The sequence below is a fragment of the Lycorma delicatula genome, chromosome 2, assembly GCF_047948215.1.
Source record: "Lycorma delicatula isolate Av1 chromosome 2, ASM4794821v1, whole genome shotgun sequence".
Classification (NCBI taxonomy): Eukaryota; Metazoa; Arthropoda; class Insecta; order Hemiptera; family Fulgoridae; genus Lycorma; species Lycorma delicatula.
Window position 1 is genome coordinate 198,430,620 of NC_134456.1, and position 24,903 is coordinate 198,455,522.

The 24,903-nt window shown below is 30.0% G+C and overlaps 1 protein-coding gene across 4 annotated transcripts in view; it reads left to right on the forward strand.

The window, feature by feature from the left end:
- Positions 1-11,958: 11,958 nt before the first annotated feature.
- Positions 11,959-24,903, forward strand: part of LOC142319563 (uncharacterized) — a 251,526-nt gene continuing 238,581 nt past the window's right edge. For all 4 annotated transcript variants that reach the window (XM_075356973.1, XM_075356972.1, XM_075356976.1 and 1 more), the window contains exon 1: positions 11,959-12,225. The gene's annotated coding sequence lies outside the window, so the exon portion shown is untranslated. The remainder of the gene's footprint in view (positions 12,226-24,903) is intronic.

Sequence of the window (24,903 nt, forward strand, 5' to 3'; positions counted from 1 at the left end):
CGAATATATTTTACTGAAATTCGTATAAATATTTTTATCGCTTTTGCGAATCTTGGCTTTTATTTATAATTAACGTAATAGCAATGTTATGAAAAAATACTCTATTGAATTTTTAAAAAAATCACATTTTGCTTTTGCGGTCAGAACTTTTGAGAATATTGTCTCGGAATGTGATTAGTTTTTTTGTGTAAATAAATTACTGATAAGGTAGACGATTAATTTTAAAAGCATTTCCTTAGTTAAACACCAAACTCGCTCGCAAACGCACACTCACACACGCAGTAAAGAAATGTGTACTGGCGTATACATTTCTTTAATTATTCTGAAACCATTTTACTGTAGTGAATCAGAATTTTTACCTCTGTATTTCCGGCTTAATTGTCCAAATTTTCACTATATTCATAATTTTTTGTCTTGCCGTACATTATTTTTGTCTCGCCGTTTAGGTCTTTCCTTGGTTTTCTATACTTTTCCATTTTATCAATAATTATGGAGTATATAACATTTTTCTCTTAAGATGGTGAATAATCACCGTGAAGAATGTATCTTTTTATAGTCGCTTTAAATCGAAACGTTTAGTTTCATTCCCATTGGTTCAGGTTAGTGTTTGAACCTTTACCACAGTTTTCATTTTCGCTGTTGAAAATAATACCCAAATTATTTTAGTATTGAATAACCTTTTAAATTTTATATAGGATGTTATTTAAAGATGTAAGCTAAATTATTTAAATACTTTTTTAAAGTAATTTTTCTTCATTTAATTATTCCTACGACTTCTGGTTTACATGTTTCTTTAGATATCGTAGGTATTTTCAGTTTAAGAAAATACACATCACGTATAAATTCATTAATTTTCTGGCGATTTTATTATTTACTGTTTTTATAAAGATGATTTTACCTGGTATTTTTAAAAGGAAAACTAATTAAAAAAACCTTTAAACTAGTCGGTTAGAATGTCAGATGTGCGTTTTTCTTCTTCTTTTCTACATTTTTAAGCCCTGTTATTTTGTTTTTATGAAAAACTTTTTATAAAAAAAATCTTAAATAGGATTAATTATTTATACCTTGGTAACATAAAAAAACTTCTATTCCTGTGTTACATTTCCTTCTTAACTGCATAGTTCAGAAAGGTTGACGTTCACATAAAAACACTATCGGTGAAGTGGGCGAGTCTTATGAGAATGCAGTGTTTCTCAACCTGTGAAGCTCTGCTCCTTCCAACCTGTGGAGCTCCACAGAGCTCTGGCTTCCAAAGAAATGAGTCCTGGTCTGAATATTGTGCTAACGACGGTTTTAGCCGTAGTACATTACATAAAAATGAGAGCTCTAAAATCAAGAATCTTTTCTGCACTTTGTAAAGACATGGGTGCAGTACAAATCTTTTTTAGGATATTTCTTTTGGGAATCTGAGCAGTAGATATATAATTTGTTTTTTTCTGTTTAACCTCCGGAACCACCTTAAGGTATTACTTCAGAGGATGAATGATGATATATATGAATGTAAATGAAGTGTAGTCTTGCACAATCTGGGGTCGACCATTCCTGAGATGTATGGGTAATCGAAACCCAACCACTAAAGAACGCCGGTATCCACAATCTAGTATTCAGATCCGTATAAGAGTAACTGCCTTTACTAGGAACTGAACCGTAGAACTCTCGACTTCGAAATCAGCTGATTTGCGATAACGAGTTCACCACTAGACCAACCCGGTGGATACAGATACTAAGGATTGATTCCAAAAGACAGGTTCGCGAAACCAAGACCCAGAGAAGTGACTTCCAAAAAAGTGGACATTCGCAACGCCCATAATCTCTGATTTTATAGGAGTTTCTTTATCCGTTATAGGAGCAGTGTTATCATCGATTTTGTTTCGACTTAACAAATATATGGTTATCAAACTTCTTTTCTTTTTGATATTAAACAGTGGCAAAAGAAGTTCTCACTCATCCCTGAATTGTGTGACATGTTGAAGAATATAACTGAATTTTATAAATAGTTCGTTCGGAGGATGCGATCTTATATAATACCTATATTAATCGTTAATTGCAGATCATTTACTGTTTAAACAACTCATCGAATTAATCCATCCGTAAAAAGATTTCTAGCTGGCCTTGTGCTTTAAGCTTGAAAAATTTAATTCAGGATTTAACTTTAACAGTGTTCTATGTACGTTTTTTAATTTCTTCAGTTATTATTCGTCGTTGTTAATCATTTATTTAAATCTCGATAACGGATTTCCAGCGAGCAAAGAAGTTTCCTTTAATTTACTATAACAGTCATTGTAATGTCAATAATCAAGGAGAAAAAATGGAAATTATATTTTGGAGATTTCGTTACCACATTGAAACATCTATCTTAGTTTTATAAGCTAAAACGATTTTTTACTTTTATAGCAATAATATCGGTTGTAATAATTTAATACGTTTATATATTCATAAGATTTACAAGAAATTTAATTTTGTATGTAGTGATTCTTTTAGAAATTTGAAAAGAGATATGGTTATATTTACGAGCAAAACGCGACTTGATTTGTTCATATCCCGTTATTTTGACCATTGCAACATGCCTATGTTAGTAATCTAATCGCTAGACAATACCATTCCAACAGGCTGCTGTAGTACCTCGATATCTTCTTGCAACGTGATATATCTATTACGGTCGCTAAACTTGTTATAAATTTTCTCAGAAGTATTTAATCGAATTTTAAATGAACCGGTTTGAAAAGTTAGAAAAAATCTTCATCCAGAATTGCATGTTAAACTACTGGATAATATTGCACATAATTCAATAGAGCACATGTATTGAATGTATTAAATATAACTATAGAAAACGTTATTTAAAAAAATTACTCTTAATTAACAAAAATCATATCAAGTTTTTTTTTTCTGAGTGGCACAAAATTATAAAAAAGTTCTTAATATTTGCTTGAAGAATTATAGATTAGTATGCTCAAAAATATTTTCTTCACTTATTATTTACCATACCAGCTATTGAATGTGGAGCATTCGTCGTAATAAATCCAAATACAGAATTTTGTAAATCGTCGATTATTTATTAAACGGCTTGATTGAATTATAAAAACTGAATTTAAAACTGTAGTCAATTCTACGTTGTGATGTTAATGCAAACATGTTACATCTGTTATAAAATCATGTTTTATTAATATAAATTTAAAAAAAAAAAGCTTATACTTATAATAATAAAGTTTTTATTTACGTTGTAATAATCCAAAATAGCGAATGCGAAATATTAATTTTTTTTTTTTTCAATTTATAGCTCCAATAAATTGTAAATTTATATACCAAACTCCAATTTTTAAACATTTTTCCATTAGTTTTCAAATTATTTTAGTAAATACGAGGAATAAGTGTTGTAGTTTGTAAAATATCATTCCTCTCCTACATTTATTATTTTTCATATTTCTCCGAGTTAAAAATTTAAAGTATTGGTGCAATTTCCTTAGTGGATCCATATGCTTTTATTTCATTTTACTTGATATCGACAGGATTAATTAATGCACAGTAAAAAAATTTGGTGTGGTAGTTTGTGTTATGGTTTACCATCCGTAAACCGATGGTACATTTTTCGGTTGAAAGGTTAAGAAGGAAAAATTTGAAATTTTTTAGCACTATTTGTTACGTAGCCGATTATACATGTAATTAATTGATGTGTGAAACAAAAAAATCGTTGCCAAGAGACATCTTCGAGGAACTGATAACGCTAAATTTTGGAATCGCTCTTGAACCATCAATCTTTCAAGCGGGAAGGCAAAAACCAATCCTTGACAATACAACTCTCAAGGTGAAGGTAATAAATGTAAACGGATAGTGTAGTCTTACTCTAGTACATCTAATTTAATATAGTTAAAGTAAATCGTAAAATTAATAAATTAAAAATAAGTTACGCAAATCATAATAATTGTGATCGGTCACAAAAGCTCTCTAACCGTCCCCAAAAATAACAATAATTTGTGCGTCACTAAGGTTAATGAGGAATGAAGTGCTTTCCGGCAGTTTTTTCGCGGATCCAAACACGGTGTAATTGGCTGCTCGTCTTTATAAAAAGAACGATTTTAGCTAATCATTATAGAACTGTTTTATGTTAGGATAGCTGCGTTTACAATATGAATCGCTTTACTTTTATTTATAGGTGCCTAACCAGTTAACAACTTACTTACTATTTCGTAATACAATAATAAAAATTAGCCTTGATTCAGGAAAATCCATGCCTATAAAATGTAATTAATGAAAATTAATTAAATTTCTTTTATAATAAGAAATCGTTTATTATTTTATATAAGTATATTGGGTTCAATGAACTCTAGAACTATTGCGGTAAATGCAATTTAAAAAACATTCTGCTGCATGTAAACGTATATTTTAAAATATTTCAAATAAACATATGAATAATTAACTAAATGTTACGGAAAACAACTATAATAATTTATGGACTCAAAAATGTGAACAACGAACTGCAGACTTTTAACAAACATTAATTTTTGTCATCAATTAATTATTTATTTGATTTTTTATTTAAACGTAATATACTTATAGTATTAGTATTCAGAGTATATTTATATATTTATTTTATAAAATTCAATTTCTGAAGTTCATATAATGTACTTGCAAGTATTACTGCATCTGGCGATACTAAAATATACACGGTTTTCGATTAACATCGTTTGTGGGGAAAGCATTTATTTGACCAGTTCCGGTATATAAATGCTCACCCTTCAATTCGGGCACACGCCGAATGTTGTTGATTAATAACACACTTACCTAGACCGTACTGAAATGCAGGTGATATTCAGTAAAGTGACACAATCACTCTTATCAACGCAGGGACCACGTTCATCTCGATACTAGCTGTATCAACATCATTACATTCAAAGAAAGAAAATTTGATTGTTGCCGGTTTTATCTCTGATACTTTGCGTGTATAACAGCCATAAAAAGAAATCTGTAACAGATAGTATAAAGAATACTTTAATACACCGTTATTTGTGGAAAACAAATGGATTATACACACTGTGTAGGGAAAACTTTCAGTCTACATACTTGAAATGATATTATTATTTCTTTCTTGGAAATTATTAGTTTTATCACTTTTTCTTTACTGATGTCGGCAGATAATTATTATTTTTTAATTAAGTAATTTTCATTTTCAAAACGCCCGAAATAATATGATTTGTGGTGTTTTTAATATTTCATGATAACGTAGGTAAAAAAAAAATATATATATAAAATTGATTATTTTTTTGTTGGAACTAACAGCGTATTAGGTATAGTTTGTGAGGTATCAACTGTAAACTTTTCAACCCTACCCGGTCTTCTATTGATTTTTTTCCAAATATAATTATATATTTAAAAAACGATTCACTTTAAACTCTTCAATTCATAACACTTGGTGTTGTTTAATAAATACAGTGTATGTGTGTGTGTGTATGCGCACGCGCAAAAATAGATTATAAGAATCGATATTAAGTATTACAACAGAAACAAGTTATAAAATTGAAATTTAGCGCACCAATATACGACACATTGTGCTTAACGTCGTTTCAAAGTTTCGTCGTGATAGCATTAACCGTTTTTGGAATTTTGATTGACAAAGTGATGTGTTCAGCTTCGAAGGACAGAATGTTTTGTACGTATAGTCTTGAATCAAATATCGATTTAGACTGTAATGAGATATTTAGTCTTAAATTCCAATCTAAAAACGATTTTGTGTTATCTGTAGATGTTCAGAAAGAAGTAGGTGTATGATCGTATAAAAAAAAAAATGTAGTACGTGTATTTATCCAAGTCAAGTATTATGTTTAAAAATGGATCTTTCGTATACTCTACTTCAAATTATTATTGATAGGTCGATATTAAATTTATATGCTTACAATCTACACATATAATAAAATTAATACTAGGGTCGACTCTGTGCGCGCATCACTCAAAAATTAGTAAATAGATTTTAATAAAACTTCGCAGAGATATACCTTAGAAACTTGGTCATTATCTCCAATTAGAATTGTCACGATATTCGTAATGGAGGTTAAGATTCTTTTTACAATTATTTTTTTTTTTTTTTGTTTAATGAATATCTGTTAAATATTTAATTTTTTTTTTTGGGGGGGGATTTCGGACATCGACTACTTTGGTCATTAGCCCCCGAATATGAAAAAGGGAGAAAAACTTCCCCACCCTGATAAAAACTAACAACTATCTAAAATATTTCTGAAAATAAAATATATTAGAATACTTTATATTGAAAACATCACATTTCTTTATCGCTTAGGTTTTTCTTTAGGCAATCCCTTTTTACTTTTCTCCACCTCCTGACGGCTTCCACTTCTGATGACAGGGTTTCTGAGATCTCGGAGATGCTATCGTCAAACTTCTCCAACACCAGGTAGGTTCTGCGGCCGGCGTCTGGTGATACCGACCTAGATGGGGCAGTTAGCATTGTTGTCAAAGAGTCCAAACTTGATACACTACCCTCTTTGGGGCGGCTGAAATACTCACCCTCTCCGTAGGAGCCCTCTGGGATTTTGGAGAAGATAGGCCTTTTGGGCATGTTTTGTGGATAGCTGCATGTTGTACAATCTCTGTTCCAAGGTCTTCGCTATCTTAACCTAAAACTGCAACGCATCAAGCTCAGACTTCTTCGTCCTTGCCTCACCTTCCTTCACCTTATGACTGGTCGAAGGACTGGTGTTTTTGGCCTTATTTACAACATCCTTATATGCAACGTACATCGGTGGCTGCATATTCCGGGTTTTATTGGTTCTTTTTTCTGAGGAGATTTCATCATGAAATCTGTGATTCTCTCAATCATAGCAGCAAGGCTTGACGCAAGAGCAGAAAACTACTGCTCCACATTAACTTTGGATGAGGAAGGGCTAGCAGCCGATTCTGCTTAAGTTGTTGTCGGTCGAGATGTTCGACTGCTTACAATTTTCTTCGCTTCAGGATAACTTAGTTTTTGGGGTGTTTTAACCTCCTGAATGGCCGCTTACATTTTGTAAACCGACAGTTTTTTTAATGTCAGTTATGGTGCCCTTTGCAGTTGACACAAACTGGAGGATCTTTGCACGGATCGCAGTCATGAGTTTCCGCTCCACACACGCAAATTTCTTACCTTTTACACCTGACTGCAGTGTGTCCGAAACGCCTGGCACTTAAAACATCGCATAGGTTGCAAAATGAATACATGCATATATGGACGATGTATGCCAGCAGTACTTTCTCGGACAGGTTAGGTCTGTTGAAGTTAACACGTGCAAAGCAGAAGAAAGAACCTCACGATTTTCCTCATGGTCAGCCTTCGACATTGTATCACACCTCGACTTGACAATTCTTCTACTATTTCTTCGTCCGTGCAATTAAGAAGGTAGCTGCAATTAACTCCTTTAGATGATTAAAAGTACAGTGAGGTTAGACAAACACAGGGAACTCACCGACTTCTTTAAAGCTTGAACGTTTTGTGTTTGACCGTCATTCACGGTTTTGATATACAGATCGTTAAAGGTCTTGCGTATCTCCTTGACGGGATCACCAGCACAGTTTGTTATCTCCCGAGCAATCAAAAATAGGATGAATTTCTAGAAGTTACCATTTTGTCTCATTATTACAAGATGCCTTGGCCTGGACTCATTATTGCTAAAAATAATTTTCGTCTTCCGAACTCTTTTCTAAGTTTATCTGTATCCTTACTTTTTTTTCTGTCGAATCGGCTCTTTATAAACGAGGGTGTGCTCGTGAACCTTTTGCCACTTTTGGTTCTTCAAGATTCTGCATGAAATATTTATCCTCTCTGTAACAAGGTTAGCCGCCGGGATACACCAACAAAAAAAAAAAGTCATTTCAGGGCTATTTACCTTGGAGGTTCGACTCGGTACTCCGGTGGAACCGGCATGTGTCCTGGCAGAGAGCGTATGCATAGTCTCTGCACAATCGACGCCCCTACTCACCGAAGCTCTCAAGGCTACCGTGCATCGGCATACATGTGCACCTACATGATTGCCGTTGCGGAGGGTATATGGACGGAGGGGTCCAGTTGCAGTTACATCGATCCTGGCCGCCAAATCGCCAGCTCTGAAGATGGTGTAAGTCTGTATCCAAAGTCATTTAGTAATAAACATGATCTGCAGGTGACCAAAGAGTTCAGTCCTATATTTTGACCTGAAGTTGGAAACAGGTCGGGGTCGTTGTGTTGTTAACAATGGTTACGAGCCTGAGAAATACTACGAGCTCCATTTGCAAGCTATATGAATGCATATAGTAGCTGTACATAAACACAATAGTGTTTATATAGAGCTGTTACCGCCCTAGACGTGTGACATAGATGGTATGTTCCGGATGTGGGGATTATTTACCTCACGGCATTATTATTATTGTATAAGTATACTCCAAGGATGCTTGTATTGTTCTGTGCACTTTCTTCATCCCAGAGTAGGTCATCCCTGGCTCCTTCATATGCAAGAATGAGGGTTAGTCGGGGTGCTCCGATAATGCATTCGGGACCCTAAGGTGTGTGAGGAGGTGACGCAGCGGTTTGCTGGACCCGTGCAATGCGGGTTCAGCAACCTAGAGTAGGAAAGGGAAGGGCAGCCCACTAGTTGAGGGATGCAGTGGTCGTCCAGAAGGCATGGCTACTGCATCTTGATGAAGCTTGTGGGACCCCGATGGGAAGCCCTAGGAGAGGGCAAGACAGGGGGTAGACGACTGCCACGAGACACCCTGAAGTGATTCTGTTAAAGCTTAACGGTGAGGACCGGTCACTTTGTGGGTGTTAAAAAAAGGATTGAAAAAAAAAGAGTAGGTAACCCACTGAGTTGGTATAATGGTGAACGCGTCTTTGCAAATCAGCTGATTTGGAAGTCGAGAGTTCCAACGTTCAAGTCCTAGTAAAGGCAGTTACTTTTATATGTATTTGAATACTAGATCGTGGATACCAGTGTTCTTTGGTGGTTGGATTTCAATTAACCACGCATATCAGAAATGGTCGACCTGAGACTGTACAAGAGTACAGTTCACTTACACTTATACATATCATCCTCTGAAGTAATACCTGACGGTGATTCCCGGAGACTAAATAGGAAAAAAAGAGTAGGTCATCCCGCTTCTCTGAGAGCTAACGTTTTATTAGTTTTGGTTGTTTATTTTGGCTTCGATATTGGATTGTCAAAAGTTAAAAAAAAATAAAGAATTAATTTTTCTTATTATTCAAAGTCTGCTAAAACAATTAAGATTATCTCAGTCCTCTGAAACAGCCGAAGTACGTGATTATCGGTTAGATACCGACTGAGAAAGCTATGCCTAGACTCGAGATGCGATAAATTTGCAACACAAATTGCAAATAAATTCCTCGCAAGCTCATACTGATATCATTGTAGAGCTTTTTTCTTTTTTTTCTATTTAGTCTCCAGAACTACCGTAAGGTATTACTTCAGAGAATGAATGAGGATGATATGCATGATAGTAAATGAAGTGTAATCTTGTATAATCTCAGGTCGCGACCATTCCTGAGATGTGTGGTTAGTTGAAACCCAACCACCAAACAACACGATCCACGATTTAGTACTCAAATCTATATAAAAGTAAACTGTCTTTACTAGGATTTGAAACTTAGAATACTCTATTTCGAAATCAGCTGATTTACGGCGACGAGTTCACCACTAGATCATCCCGGTGGGTTTTTGATTGTAAAGCTACCACGGTCACATACGGATAGAAGTGGCTTTAGTTATAATGTACAGATTAAAGGAAAGGTTCATTTACTCCAATTCAAGTACCACCGTAGGTACTTGAAGCACTGTTGAATGGAGACCATCCTAAATACAAAAAATCTCTAACAACATAAGAGCATACAACAGCGCATTTCAAATGACTTCGTTTGGAGATTTTATCAATATTCTCACAATCATGAGGATAACGAACACAGCGAGGATCCTGGTGAGTCGGGTAGGGCGTGTGAAACGAGCCCTGACCGGCTAGTAGTTATATAATTTTGTAAGTTATTAGGTGTGTCTACAGATATTATGTGTTACATAAGTTATAAATGTTTGTTTAGTGTGACAATAAATAAAATTATACCTATCCATTTTTGTAATCACAGTTTCAAAAAGATTGAAAATTTTTCGTAGACTATGATTAATTTATAAAGATTATTGTCGTACTTAATACTCTTAAATTTTTAGAAGTTAAAGCCTTAATGTAATTTTTTTAAAATATATCAGTGTTTATGATAGTATCAATGGAAAATGTCTGTTTATGTTTAATATTAAATATAAAATACGCGTTGAATAGTGGGATTAGTATTTGTATTACTTGCGTATCGTTAGGGTAATATATATATATATATATATATATATATATATATATATATATACTTTTTTCTTTTTTTTTAATTAAAATAAGTTTTATTCCAGATACTGACTTTATATTATTGCTAATAGGTTTATTTACTTATTTCTTTTTTAAGAAACAACAAACTTATGTCTCATTACAGTCACTTTATGATAGATGAATTTTGTAAATGAGTTTAACTAAACTACATAATAACCGAAAATTAATTAAGGATGGTCTTACTTTTTTAAAAATAACTATCCCTGAGTGAACTCTATTTTATGGAAAATGGGGAAAAACCCGAAAAAACGTTTTGTCAGTAGTCACCCAAACTGAACAAGTATTTGATTAGTGAATCCGATTAAACGAACAGAAGCTTACAGCAAATATGATCTTTTTTCATGTTTCACGTGAATTCAATGTCGCAGTTTGTTTAAAAGAAAGTCAAAAAGGATATTTTTTTTAGTTTTAAAGTTAGATTATCTTTAGTTTTGAGATTAACTTTAATCTCAATTACTTTTCTACAGAATGTGTAATTTCATTACATTAATAAAAATGTTTGAAGGAAAACTAGTTTGAAAAAACTGTAGATAGACAGTTTTTTCGTCGTTGTTATGAAGCAGGTTATTAAATTTCAAACTTATCGGCAGAGATATAACACGATTAGCGTAGATAATATATATCATAATAACTTTTTACGGTCGCCGGGTCCGTATAAGTACGGATTTTCAAGTTTTGGACTATGTGGAAAATGTAATAGATTCTCAGAAAAAATTATAATATTTTTATTAGTTTACAATTTAAAAAAGGCGATAAGAAATATGTTCGCAGTCTTAATAGTATTTTTGTGAAATTAGATTATTTATCGGTTTCCTTTTTTCTTGTTCTAAATTTCAAAACTGTTTTACAATGAAAAAGGTTATTATTTTAGCACTCCCCATTAGCGTGTGAAATATTTAAAAAATATATATTTTATTTTTTTGTTTAATAATTCTGCATTAAAAATGTTATTTACAGTGATGAATGGATTTTATTTTTTATTCGGTGTTTTTATCATTATTAATGAATATGTGATTAAATTTTTCTTTTATTCTGTATTTATTTACAAATTTTCGTTGTATACTTGCATTTATGGAGGAAAAATGGCGATGTTAGGTTAACTAAAAATTATAATATGAATTTAGAGAAGTAACTATCTGTTAGGTTAGTGTAAATGTGAATGTATTGAATAATGTTGTTTTTGTATGTTATTGGCTATTCGAAGTGAGTCATTGAATTTATTGTGAAGTATTTTAAACTAACTGTTGAATGTTTATATTTAAAACTTGTTTTTAGTTAATAATCGGCTAGTAACAACGTTTTAATTAATTATGTAAATATTGTTTATAAACATGAATAGTATGGCGTAACAATGATGGTCGTTGGTAGTGCTATGGTGGTGGTATTTATCAGAGTATAATATGGCTGCAGTAAAATAATATTCTTGGTTTTATAAATATATATTTTTACGTTTTTGTCAGTCGATTGTATTTTAATTAAATTTTTAATCGTACACTTAATTAAATGCAGAGCTTGCTTTTATAAAAAAAAAAAAAAAAAAAAAAAAAAAAATGCAAGTAATGTCACGTGAAATATGTATAAAAAAAAACTATGATACATTTATTTAGGTTAGGAAAGTGTTAGAATTGTTACATTTCGTCGAGATTTCTGTTTTGTAATTTAGTTGGAATTAGTTGATGTGATATCCGTAAGTAGCGCTAGTTATATGAATACTGTACAACCGAGTTCGGTGTGGCTGGCTGGCTGGTTGAACTACAATTAGTGTTACGTCATAGACATTTTATTGCCGATCTTTCATTCCAAGGTCTATCAATTGTTTCATTACGGGTAAGAGAATTATTTCTTATTTTATTTTTTCCTATATTTTATTTTACTATTAAAAACAAATTATTAAATCAACGATGTATCTTGTATTTACATATTTATGTTTGTTGTGGTATTAATATGGTTTATATATGTTTATTCATGAATTGTTTGTTCTATACAGTGATATTGAGATTGTGTTGTTTCCACTTTTATTCTGTGTATTGAAGTCCACAATCTTAACCTTAAATTATTGCAGCGAATAACAATTTTTGTTAAATAAAATTGTGCGTCATTCGTTATCTTTGTTATACATAATCATGTACAGCCTAATTATTAATATCATTATTATTATTAATACTAACATAAATTTTAGTCCCTTAAATATGGAACTAAATATGGAAATATTATTTTTAATAATTTATAAATTAAATTTCCTTACACGTACTGTTTTATTTATTTATATTTATCATTCCGTTTGTCTTTCCTCATTTTCACTGATAATACTTATTAAGATTTAAAAACGGCCATCTTCAAAAGACAAGTAACACCATTTCATATAGGCTGAATATAGCGTATACGTAGTAATTTTTATGAGCTTTATTGGTTGCAAACAGAAATTATTGATTTAAATATATCATAAAATTTAATACCATTTATTTATTTTAAATTATGTAGTATCGCAATAAAATGGTTTAATTTACGCTGCATTTCCTTCACTTTCCTTTCGAAATTAAAATACGGATTGCGTTTTTAAAATAATTTGTGTATTGTTACATTACATATAAGATAGTATATACGGGTTCATCTGGTAAAATGGATTTATTTCGTTAACTTTTCATTAAATCCAAAAAATAATATTTATTAAAAAGTTGTATTCGTATTCAGTTCACTAAAGTTGATGCAACAATATTACTAAAAATGCTTGGAGTTGCTATTTAAATTGTAAAAAAAAACTTTCTATGTGTTTGTACACACGCATATTTATATTTGTATATATATAATGTCGCGAGTGATTCATAATCAAAGCCCAGCAAAACCTATTGCAGATAAATTTATGAAAATTTGTTTACGCGTTCTTACGCTGTAAATGCACACTAGAACGAATTTTTGTAACTATTAGTTTAAAGGATTAATGTGGAGTAACAGTGAAATTTACTACATTTTTTAATTTATCTGTAACAAATGAAGATATCAACTTGATTTTTGGTGTGCGTAATCTTAATATGAATATGTAAAAAACATTTACTACATTATTTTGATATTCCGAGTTTAAAGGGTTAAAATGGGTTACTGATTTTTTAAATTTCTTTGTAATAAGTAAAGATATCAACTTATTTTTGACGTGCGTGACTTATCAATGAAAAGCGGTGTAAATAACTAAAAAACAATCTGTAGATTTTTCTTTTAATTCCGAATTTAAATAGTTTTTTTTTTTGAAACCAGACTATTAATTTTTCTGCAATAAATGAAGATATCAACGTAATTTTTAATATGTGTGTGTAGTTTAATCTTCATGTGAATAACTAAAAAGCAATTTCTAGATTTTTTGAAATTCGACATTGAAAGGGGTGAAGAATGGGGAAAAATTTAAATAATTTATTTAAATAATCAAAACATTACTGCCATTACTATTCGGGTGCCCAATAGGCAACAATATCTGACAGTATGTTTGAACAAGTTCTTATTTTGATTACGCCGCCACTACATGAACTCGCAAAGAGAGTCGAGTAGATTAAGATCTGTGCCACCCTTTTTCACTTCCTTGTACGAAGTAAAGGAAGTATTGTGATCGCGAAAAATTTCAGATTTCAACGGAAATATCCATTAAAACTAGTTTCGGCGTGACGTCTGTACGGTACGTACATATGTAATCTCTCATAACTCAAAAACGATTATCCGTAGGGTGTTGAAATCTTTGATTTAGGACTGTTGTAACATCTAGTTGTGCACCTCCCCTTTTTATTACAATCGACTGAACCAAAAGTGTCCAAAAAAGCCCAAAATCCAAAACAATTTGGATTGTGGGCTTTCTTAAGTGTAGTAGTAATAAGCCCTCATTGAGAGCTCTTCAACAATATATCATAAGTGGTACTTTTTCATAGGTTCCAGAGTTATAGCCAAATAAAAGTTTAATTAATAAAATATTAGGATCTCACAAGGGTTCGAATCCGACTTCATTTCCTGTTTTTTGTTTTTAACTTTTTTTCAGTTTAAATATATTTATTTATTAATAAATATTAATATTTGAGTTTTAAAAAAATGTTTACGATAAATAATAATTCAATAATAATAAAAAGATATGACAAAATATTAGAAGTTATTAATGAAATAAAATTTTATGTACTTTTCATTTAAAAAAAAAAAAAATGTGTGTATGTAATTCAATAGGCGTACAAGGAAGTCATATGGTCTCCTCATCATTTTTTTTTATTTCTGTGTTTTGCTAAACACTAAGCACTTTAAATTCCTTGCGTGTGAGCACCAGTTTCAGGATCAACGAAATTATACGTAAGGTTGACAGTGCTTTGCTGTTAATGTTCTGGTAACAGTAGATGTCATTATAAGCGTTCCAGCAATCTGATAATATCATTGATCCATGTAAAATACTCTTCTAATTTATAGGTGGTAATTTTGCTGCTGACCTTTCTTCCACCGTGTACATAAAACATTTTTTACGGCAATAGCCTTCAAAAGCCCACTGTTGAGGTAGAACACGTCCAGCTTAATTTTTACGCCGAGAAAACAGACTTTCGTTCATCCCAGCATGAATTCCTGAACCACCAATTTTTATTGGATTTCTTAATATGATATCTACACAAACTTCAGGCATGTAGTTTGTCTAGTTCATCCAATCAGTGGCAGTTGATTGATTGATCAGTGGCAATTTTGATTCGCTTAAATAATTATCTTTTCTTATATATTATTACTCACGGAACTCCTTTTTATTACTATTACAAGCCCGACGCTGCTATTATTCCTATTGAAAGTGACTCATATCGTGGACGTTGGCACGTATTCTTGGATTGCGAAGTATTTTTTCTCCTGTAAAAACTTCACCGCTTTATCAGCATTATGTAATTACTGCTTTAACGTCACAGAATTAATGTTTATAACGGCTGACGTTAAACGCAGTACTGAGAGTGACCTGGAAGGCCAAGATAAGGAAATAATGACTATACGACTATCTCTGCACCCGTCTCCGGTTACTTGACTAAAAAACATAAAATTAAAAAAATTGATCGTGACGGGAAACGCAAGTAACTATATAGCATATCCCGCGACGGAGATGCTAGTTTGTAATTATATAGTGTGCGTGCGCGCGCACAATTAATTTAAATCTGCTTACCCGTTTAAGTGGATTTATTTACCAAACTAATTTCGATTTTCCCTTTTAGTATCCTGTTAATCAGGATATGTATGATTAACTATTACATGGTAACATTTTTTTATACTTTAGAAAATTATTTGTGCTTTTCTGTACAATTTTATGCTTTAAATCCAAACTATAGGTTTTCGTTTAACTTCTAGAATAATTTCATGATATCTGTTTTGCAGATAGCACCTTCACATCAATATCCAAAGATTACATAACAGACTTAGTTATTTTTATTTCAGCCGTTTGCAATTAAATACATAATTAATCTGGTTGATTATAAATATTTTACATTATATTGTAAAAGAAATCATAGGGTTTCTTGGTTTTTGTTTTTCTCGCGGTCGGCTTTTGTCAAATAGGCTTTTATTCTTTTTAATAACCTATCCATATTTTAAATTAAGTATAAAAAATTTCATCGAAGTAAATTTAAGAAAAATATTGTAACGTATTTAAAAAAAAGTCTGCTGTTCAATTTTGATGAACGTTTTTTAAGTCGGTACAAAATTAAGGAATTTGGAATATGTGTTTTTAATTTGATACCGAATTGGGGAGAAAGTTTAAAATAAAAATATTGAATAGTAGTAGTTATATAGACGATTTTGAAATTTGATATATTAAACAGTATGAGCTACTCTCTTTTTTTATTTATTAATTTTGTATTTTCTAAGTTTTACAAGAATTTTTGAATCAAAGTTGTATTAGGTTACTGGTACTGGTTAAGTTAGAATTAAATTATGACCTATCATTAATAATTTAAAAAAAAACTGTTAAAATATTGAAAACGTCAACTTCAACAACATAGGGACTAAGATATAAAAAATGTAAGGTGTAAAGAAGACAAGAGTCAGACCTCCTTCACGTACTTAGTGAGTCAAAATGGTATCTCTTTTAATAGGGTTTTCATAATTTTTGAGAGGTTATAACTTTTATGTTAGTACAATACATAACAGACGTACTTTATTTGCCGTAAACGTTTACAAAAACACTGGAAGATGTGCAAATTTGAGATTTTTGTCACCAGCTCCATCAGAATTATTTGAAGTCAACATTTGAATCATTTAAAAAAAATTAGTTTTCGAAAATTCATAAAAATTTAAAACTACTAAGATATACCTACATATAAAGAAATAACCATATGCCATCCGTACTTCTTGAAAAAAATGACCGAAAGTGAAATTTCATCGTTTTTAATGTTCAACTTTATTGGTAATTTTCTCATAGAAAGAAGAGAGATGGTAAATAAACCTTTGGGCCAATATTTTTTTTACCTTGAAAAAATATGAATAAATTGCTTTTTGTTTCAGGACCAATAATTTTTAGTTATGATTAATGGTCGTCACAGGTAAACAGCTTAAATAAAAAATTAAAAAAAAATTATTTTTAAGGTCCTGAAGTATGGAGGAAACAAATGGGTTAATTTGTTGGGTTGGTCAAGCAACCAGCTTATTTTTTTTTTTAGGACACTAAAAATGGATTGACCCGTTTATAATTTGAGCGTAACTCAGAAACTACTCAACCAATCTTCATCAAATTTTCACATGCACAACTGCAGATACACTATTACAGCATATCTATATTTCAATGAAATTGATAGTAATTTTGGAAATTTTCGAGCCACAAAATTTTAAAATCTTGGAATAATTGAGCTTAACTTAGGAACGACTCGAGCAAACTTTATAAAATAAAATGTTTACATGGTCAATTTCAAATACATTACTACAACATACCTGAATTTCAATGAAATTGATGTAATAGGAGATTTTCCAGTCACATTGTTGTTACAGTAACTAAGATGTTTTAAACAATTTCTCCATATATTTTTAGGTACCTTATTGTTTTTCTAATATTTTTAGTAAATTGTTTAATAATCAGAATATTTCAACAATATCTTGTGTAGCTTTATTTAGTAAGATCTGTGAGGTGGTTCCATCCCTTGTTTGTGAAGTTATGCTGCTGTGAACGTTGCACGTTCGACAGGTGGTGGCCGAGAGAGTACAAGACTGCACTCATACATATCATCCTCTGAATTAATACCTGAACGGTAATTCTCGGAGGCTAAAAACAGGAAAAAGAAAAAGAGAAAGGTGGTGGCCAGAGACCGAGGCGATAAATTTAGAATTTCAAAATTTCTCTTCTTATAACAATAATGTCACCTCACCATTATATCACCTCAACATTCTTAATAGTAACAAAACGTTGTTATTAAAAGGGTTCATTTTTTAATGAAGCTGTAAAAAATATGTATTTAAAAAAACATTATTTGTAATTATAATCCTAAATGTCATAAATTTTTATATTTCTCATTCTTTTGAAACTTAGTAGTAATAAAATCTTGGGTACAAATTTTGAAATAATTGTACATTGCATGTTGTATATTTCAGTATATTTCTCAATAGCGGTTTTTGATTCAGCCATGAAATTTAATGTGGGAGATTTTGTTTTAGGCAGTTGATTGTAATAATTTTTTAAATAGATGAAGGAATGCGGAGATAGAAAGGAGGTGTATATTTTGAACAGGATTGAAATTTTTACTCGTTACGATAGTTTATCAAAAAATAAGATCATATGAAATCTGTATTAAAAAATTGTTTGGAAAAGAAATATCATTAATATTCTGATTTTGTTTTCGTTCAAGCAAAACTTCAAGAGAGTTAATTCAGTACTTGGGGCAAAAATATAATAAATATTACAGTATTCCAGACAGCTTTGTAGCCGTGGTTAGTTGTTGCTTTATGTTATTTGTAATCTTTTTTATGAATTCTATCAAAAATTGATAGAACTCGTCTTTTGCGCTTTTTGCCCACTTTTTTTTATGAGGACTTCTTTCTTTAAGGTTTGCTATTTTTTTAAATTAAAAGTGTGTGTATATGTATATATATTAATAAAACAGACTTTTTGAAAAATTCATTAAAACAATGAATTAATGAGAACTGTGATTAAATTTTTTTTTTTATACATTTTTTTCTTCGCGTTATCGAGTTGAGTTTTTAGAAATTTTTGTTTCTCTAAATGAAGCGAGTGTAACTAAATGAAAGGGTGAGGATATTTTTCAGCCCATTATGTGGTGAGAGGGTTGTAACGCCTTTTTATTTACGTTAATTATCTATGCTATTTTAAACAGAGCACCCTTATAAATAAATTATTGTAGTTGTTTGTATTTTTATTATGTTTAATGGTTTAAAAGATTTTTCAGTGTGGATAATAATCATTTTTAACACCAAGAGTAATGTTAGATTTTTTAGTTCTGTGAAAATGTCGGATAAGTCTGAAACATGGCCAGATTTTTTTTTTATAAATTTCAGTAAAAGGAGGAAGAAGTTATATATAAATTCGATCTGTACTAATTATTTTTTTATATTTTCTGTATTGCCAAGCATAAATTATTATCCAGTGCACCGATTAGGAAGTTTATTCTTTTTTTTTCTTTTAAGGAAGTTCTTCAACTGGTACACAATAAATTTCATTCAGACACTTAAAAGTTTTTTTTTAATTCAAAATTTCATTGCCACATAGACACTTGAGCGATATTTGTTATACACTAGTAGTTAATTAGAGTCGTATAGCTTAATGATGTACAACCTCATTCATAGGCTACTGAATCCAGTTTATGTTTAAACAAGACTTCGAGAAAGTTAATTCAAAACTTGAGTTAAAAATATAACAAATATTTTACAGTATTCCAGACAGCTTTAGCTCTGGTTAGTTTTTACGTAATGTTATTTGAATTTTTTTTCTGAATTCTATCAAGATTTAACTCTTCTTTTTCCCTTCTTGCTAACGTATTTGTTTATGAGGACTTCTTTCTTTAAGGTCTACTATTTTTTTAATATTTTTTTAAATTAAAAAATAATAAAATAGATTTTTTTTAAATTGTCTAAAACTTAAAATTTTTAATTTTAATTTTTAAAGTTCGTATCAAGTTAAGGTTTAGTAGTTTTTCTTTTGGTGCTCACTTAAAATGTTGAATTTTTAGTAGGAATTACTAAACTACTTATTTTTTACTTAAGAACATTTTTAAGTCTGATTTATATTTTTATTCCTTTTATTTTTTTAAATCTATTAACAAAAGGTTTAATTTTTTTATCCATGCATTGGTTACGTTCAAATGCATATTTTTTAATTTTTTTTTTTTAGTTTAATATGCATCGGTAACATTCTATTTTCTGAAGGTTTATTCATACACACAAGTAACTGAAAATGAAATTTGAATTGATTTTTTTGTTTTTAGCTTGTACGTAACATTATTTATTTACTTGACGTTAAAGAATTAGTTAATTCATGAGATATTAATGTAGCCAGTTATTAAATAAAATTTAGTAATAACGGCAACATTTAATGATGTAATTATGCGAAGATAGTATACCGGTCTAATCTGATTTCCCATAGATTATTAGTACAAATACTTTGTATTGTTACAGCTTGAAAGATTATTTTAAATTTTAGCATCTTGAAGTTTTTACTTATTAATAATAAATATTTACGGAATAGCCTAATTTTATAATCTATTTCTTTTGCTCTAAAAGACATCAATATAAATTTAAAAATGTTATTCGTTTGTTTAATTGATAAAATATTTATAACAGTATTCAATATATTATATTAACTGAACCTGCAGCGTAAGTTCGACGTGAATAGAATGTGGAAATGACGCATTTTATTATATATATATATGTTCTAGAAGACTGTATTATTGACATATGAGTGGCTAATTTTTTATTATTCGAATTACTTCTTTGTCTAAAATAACTTAATTCGATTAAAAAGTGTCTTTAAAGTTATTTTATTACAATTACCGTATTTGTAATACCGATTAATTTATTTCCATATTTTTTTAATTCGTATAAAATTATATGAGTGTTTTATGTCATTAAGAAAGCTACAAAACCTTTGTGATATGATATTTACAAATTTAATCGTTCTAAAATAACAAACGAGAATAAAATTGTTATATATGCTGCAATCCTACAAACTTTGACGTGTAAGCAAGAGGTTATGCTTATGTTATTATTTATAGTAAACTTGTAATTACCAAAAAGATCTTAGGATAATTTGTTTAAAATTAATTTAATAAAAAATAGTATACCTCTACTGATGATTTAAAGATATATAATAATTAAATAAACCTGAACTATCTGCATATTCATTTAATATATATATATATAATTCAATTTACCCTTCAAAATTATTTTATTCAAATTGTTGTATTAAAATTATTATTTTAATACAAATATAGGTTTTACTTTTACATCATCCCGACACTTTCTTCTATTACTTGTATTCACTCGTATTTAATTAATTTTTTTATTTGGTAATATGAATTAACACTATTTTATGATTCATCACATTCTCCGTGACCGTGAACATTATGCGACATTTTAATGGAATTTTGGTATTTTGAATGGTGATTAGACCAAAACTGACAAGATATTTCAATTTCTTAAATCTGTTAGGCTTTACTCTGAATTTTTCATTTGTGTATTTTTGGTAGAATTCCTTTCTTTACCTCGGTTACTGAATTTAAATATGTGTGCATACACAGTAGCTTTTTTATTTTAACTTTTTATTAATTTTATTTTATATTTATCTCCATATCCCTTTCCCTTTTTATTATTAAGTTTGTAGTTCTTCTATTCCTGCACTTTTGCACGCATGCGGGAAAATCTTTTGATCGGTAATGACTTTAAAATCCTTAACTTTTGTATTGTTTTCCTGTATACCGTTCTTGAAAATATTGTTTTGTCTTTTTGTTCGTTTATTTGAAAACTTTTTGGGTATAAAAAAAAATCACCTTTTTGGGTAATAAAATGTACAGCATTTCATTGCTCGTACTTTTCAGGCTAAAGCAGTAACCGCATTTATTCTAACAATAACAATCTGAAAAAATAAGATAAAAAAAGAATTTACCTATTAAAAAATACTCACGGTACTGTTTTGTTCAGGGTCTTCCCGACGGTCTTACTCGATCCTTCCATTCAAATGCCAGTAAAGTTCCATTTTCATTCTATAGAGTAGATCCTGATTTATCTATATAATGTATAATTATCTTTTAATCCGATTAAAGAATGAGTAAATACGTTACTTTAGGGGTAACAAATATAACTGCTGTGACAATTTCCTAAAATTTAGTACGGTTTCAAGGAATATTGTGGAAAACCTAAATCATAGAAATTTCACAAATCTAAAAAAAAATGGAAGTAGTTATGGTTCATATTAATATTAAAAAAAGAAAAATCAAATAAAATTATATCAATTTTGAATGAAATAATACTGTTGATGCAAAAGAATGAAAATAAATAATAAATCGGTATAGAATTTTTAAAAAGTAATTCATTTTTGAACAGTATTATTTATAAAAGGAAATTTAACATTAAATTTCGTAACGGAGGAATAATAAATTTGTGCGATGGTAAGTTGTAATTTTTTTTTGTATCTGTATATTATTCATACTTGGCGTTAAACAATAAATTTACAGCCAAAAGTTTTATCGTGAAAACTCATTCTCACTTTTGAAGAAACCCTGAGGTGTTATATTTTAATGAAAGTATGCGTGTATATTAAGTTCCAGCTGTAACCATAAAATTTTAGGCGGATTTGACATGTGTTTCTGGTCACTCTCAAAAATGGTATAGTCATGTACAAGAATAACAAGTTTCTCATACCAGGCTTACTAGAGGATTGAAGTGGTTTTTCGTTAAATGTTTTCCCCATTGAATTAAATGTAGCATGACAAGCCCACTGAAATGAAGGTGATTTTTAAGCCCTACATTATTTTCATCAAAGATATAGGATGGATGGAAACGTAGTCATAATAATTATAACAAAATTAGCGCGTTTTTTTATATATTTCAAAATCCAAGTAGGTTTGGTTTGATCTTAGTACAGATGTTGTATATTTTTAACAGACTTCAAAAAAGGAGGTTATCAATTCGACAATTTTTTTTATGTTTGTTACGCAAGTAAACCGATTTTGATCATTTTTTTAAACGAAAGAGTATATTTTCGGATGGTCCCCTATAATTTTTAACTAAATCCAATTATAATCTAAGGAAAAATACTAAAAAACCGAACGGCTCTCTACACTTTTAGCCGCTGACTGCTCAGTCAGTACAAAAAGAGAAGGTTTTATAAAATAATTTATAAAAAATAAAATAAAAACCGACTTCAACGAATAATAGTATGTACTAAAATATTACAAATATTTATATTTTTATTCATTAATATTTATTTTTTATAAAAGTATTTTAATCCATCCAGACTAATCGATGTCGCTTTTCTATTTTAGCGATTCAAATTATATATATCTTAAAAATCGTATTCGTTTTATGAATACCTTAAAAGTGAAAAAATATGATTTCTTTGAATTTATTCATTAGTTTTTGAAGTGTGATATCTCTTTTGCAAATGTGATATTTTTGAGATCGATTTCATTTTTAATGTTATCGAGTATACGGATCGAACTGGATTGATTAAATAAACTGGGTAATTTTTTTTTAAAAATTGCGCACGAAATTAATTTCTCTATTTAATAGAACTTTAACTAATAAGAACTAATAATAAGAATAACTAATAAGAACTTTAATTAATAGAACTTTTAAGTTTTACATTTTCTGAGAATTATTCTTCGATAAGAAGTTGTATTTCAAGCTGTTACTTAATGACCTTGATAAATACTTAATGGTGTAAATACTTAATTTGTATTATTTGAGTACTGTATCAATTAACTAACTATATAAATAATTAAGATTGGTGTTTTTACTTGAGGAGGTTACATAGCGGTACTAAACCAATTTTTTTTTTTTTTTAATTGTTATTTTATATTAATTATAAATGTAATCCGCCGAAGTTCGGCATTCTGTGTAATTAGTTTTCCTTTATTAAACCGTAAACTACATAAAATGCGCTAAAGGACTTAGCCTATTTCTAGTGTCTTTATTTATCGATAATGAAAATAACGAATGCTGTTAAAAAATGGTTGCATTTTTTACTCTTACGTTAATCTGTATACGGATGTTAGAAAATTTGTTACATTGTTTCTTACTAAAAAACTTGTATGATATGACGGAGATAACAGTGCAGATGTGCACAGGTATAAAAATAATACTTATAAAAAATTTAAAAAATTTCTACCCGCCATCTTTAATCTAATTTCAATTTTATAAATTATAAGGTAATCATGTAATACATAATTTTCAAGTAAAATTAAACAGAAATTGAAATCCATTTTTCGATAATTACTCCTGATTTTAAGGTATCGCCGACTAGAATTGTAAAAAAAAATTGAAGGAGAGAAATCGTACCGGACAATTTTTTTATTGCATTCAATAACATACTTAAAACAAACATTTAATGTAACAAATTATTAACACATTTATAGATAGTAGAATAAAATAATCGTTAGATTATATAATAGTTGAATCATGTTTCAAACTGATACATTATTATTAACATTATTATTATTAACAGCTTGGCAAAAGTGAACGTATTACAAGCTATTAACAATATTATTATAAAATTGTCATAATGATTTACATCAGCTAATATTGTGTATTTAATCAGTACTACATCTGCGCTAGTCCACCATATTTTTCCTTCTCTACCTTCCTAATTTCTGGAAATTATTTTAAAATTTTTCATACAGTAGGACATAACTAGTAGATTTATGTTATATCTCCTTGAAATCCTAAGTTATTTAGTTGTTTCACATTTTTCTGGTTGTCTGGTAGAATTCTCTTGATTAACATGTCCCTAAAATTCCTATCTAAAACAAAAGGTCTGTATTCCTTCGACTGTCGACTTCATGTTTGTTAACGTGGCCCATTAACATTTAAAGTGCGTTTATCTTAGAATATAATGGAATTTTAAAAATTCGGGTATGTATCTAGTTTTCCCAACAATATAATCTCAAGTTTGACACGACTGTTGCCCTTTAAAGGTTGTTGAATTAAGTTGTAGCTTAAAAGGTTGTAGTTTTATCTTCCTACGAACTTCGTGATTTGAAAAACTTATTCAAGGACACATATCTGAATCGGTGAGCGATGGGGTCGACGTATGTCGTAAGTATATTTAATGATCTTTCCTCATCGGTGTCCATTTTTGGTCTCCCCAGGCGGTTACATTCACTTAGTTAGTTACACTGCCTGTTTCTTCAGATAGTTTCCTTTGTTTTTTATTCAGTCGATTTAGTTATTTGTAACTAATTGCCAATTGAGAATCAATCGTTAAATAAATGGCATTCTCTTGCAAAGGTCGTAGTACTCTATCGTGTACGTCTACTAATTGTTATTCTTTTAGTTTCGCGCTAAAAGAAGGAATTATTTGAAAAA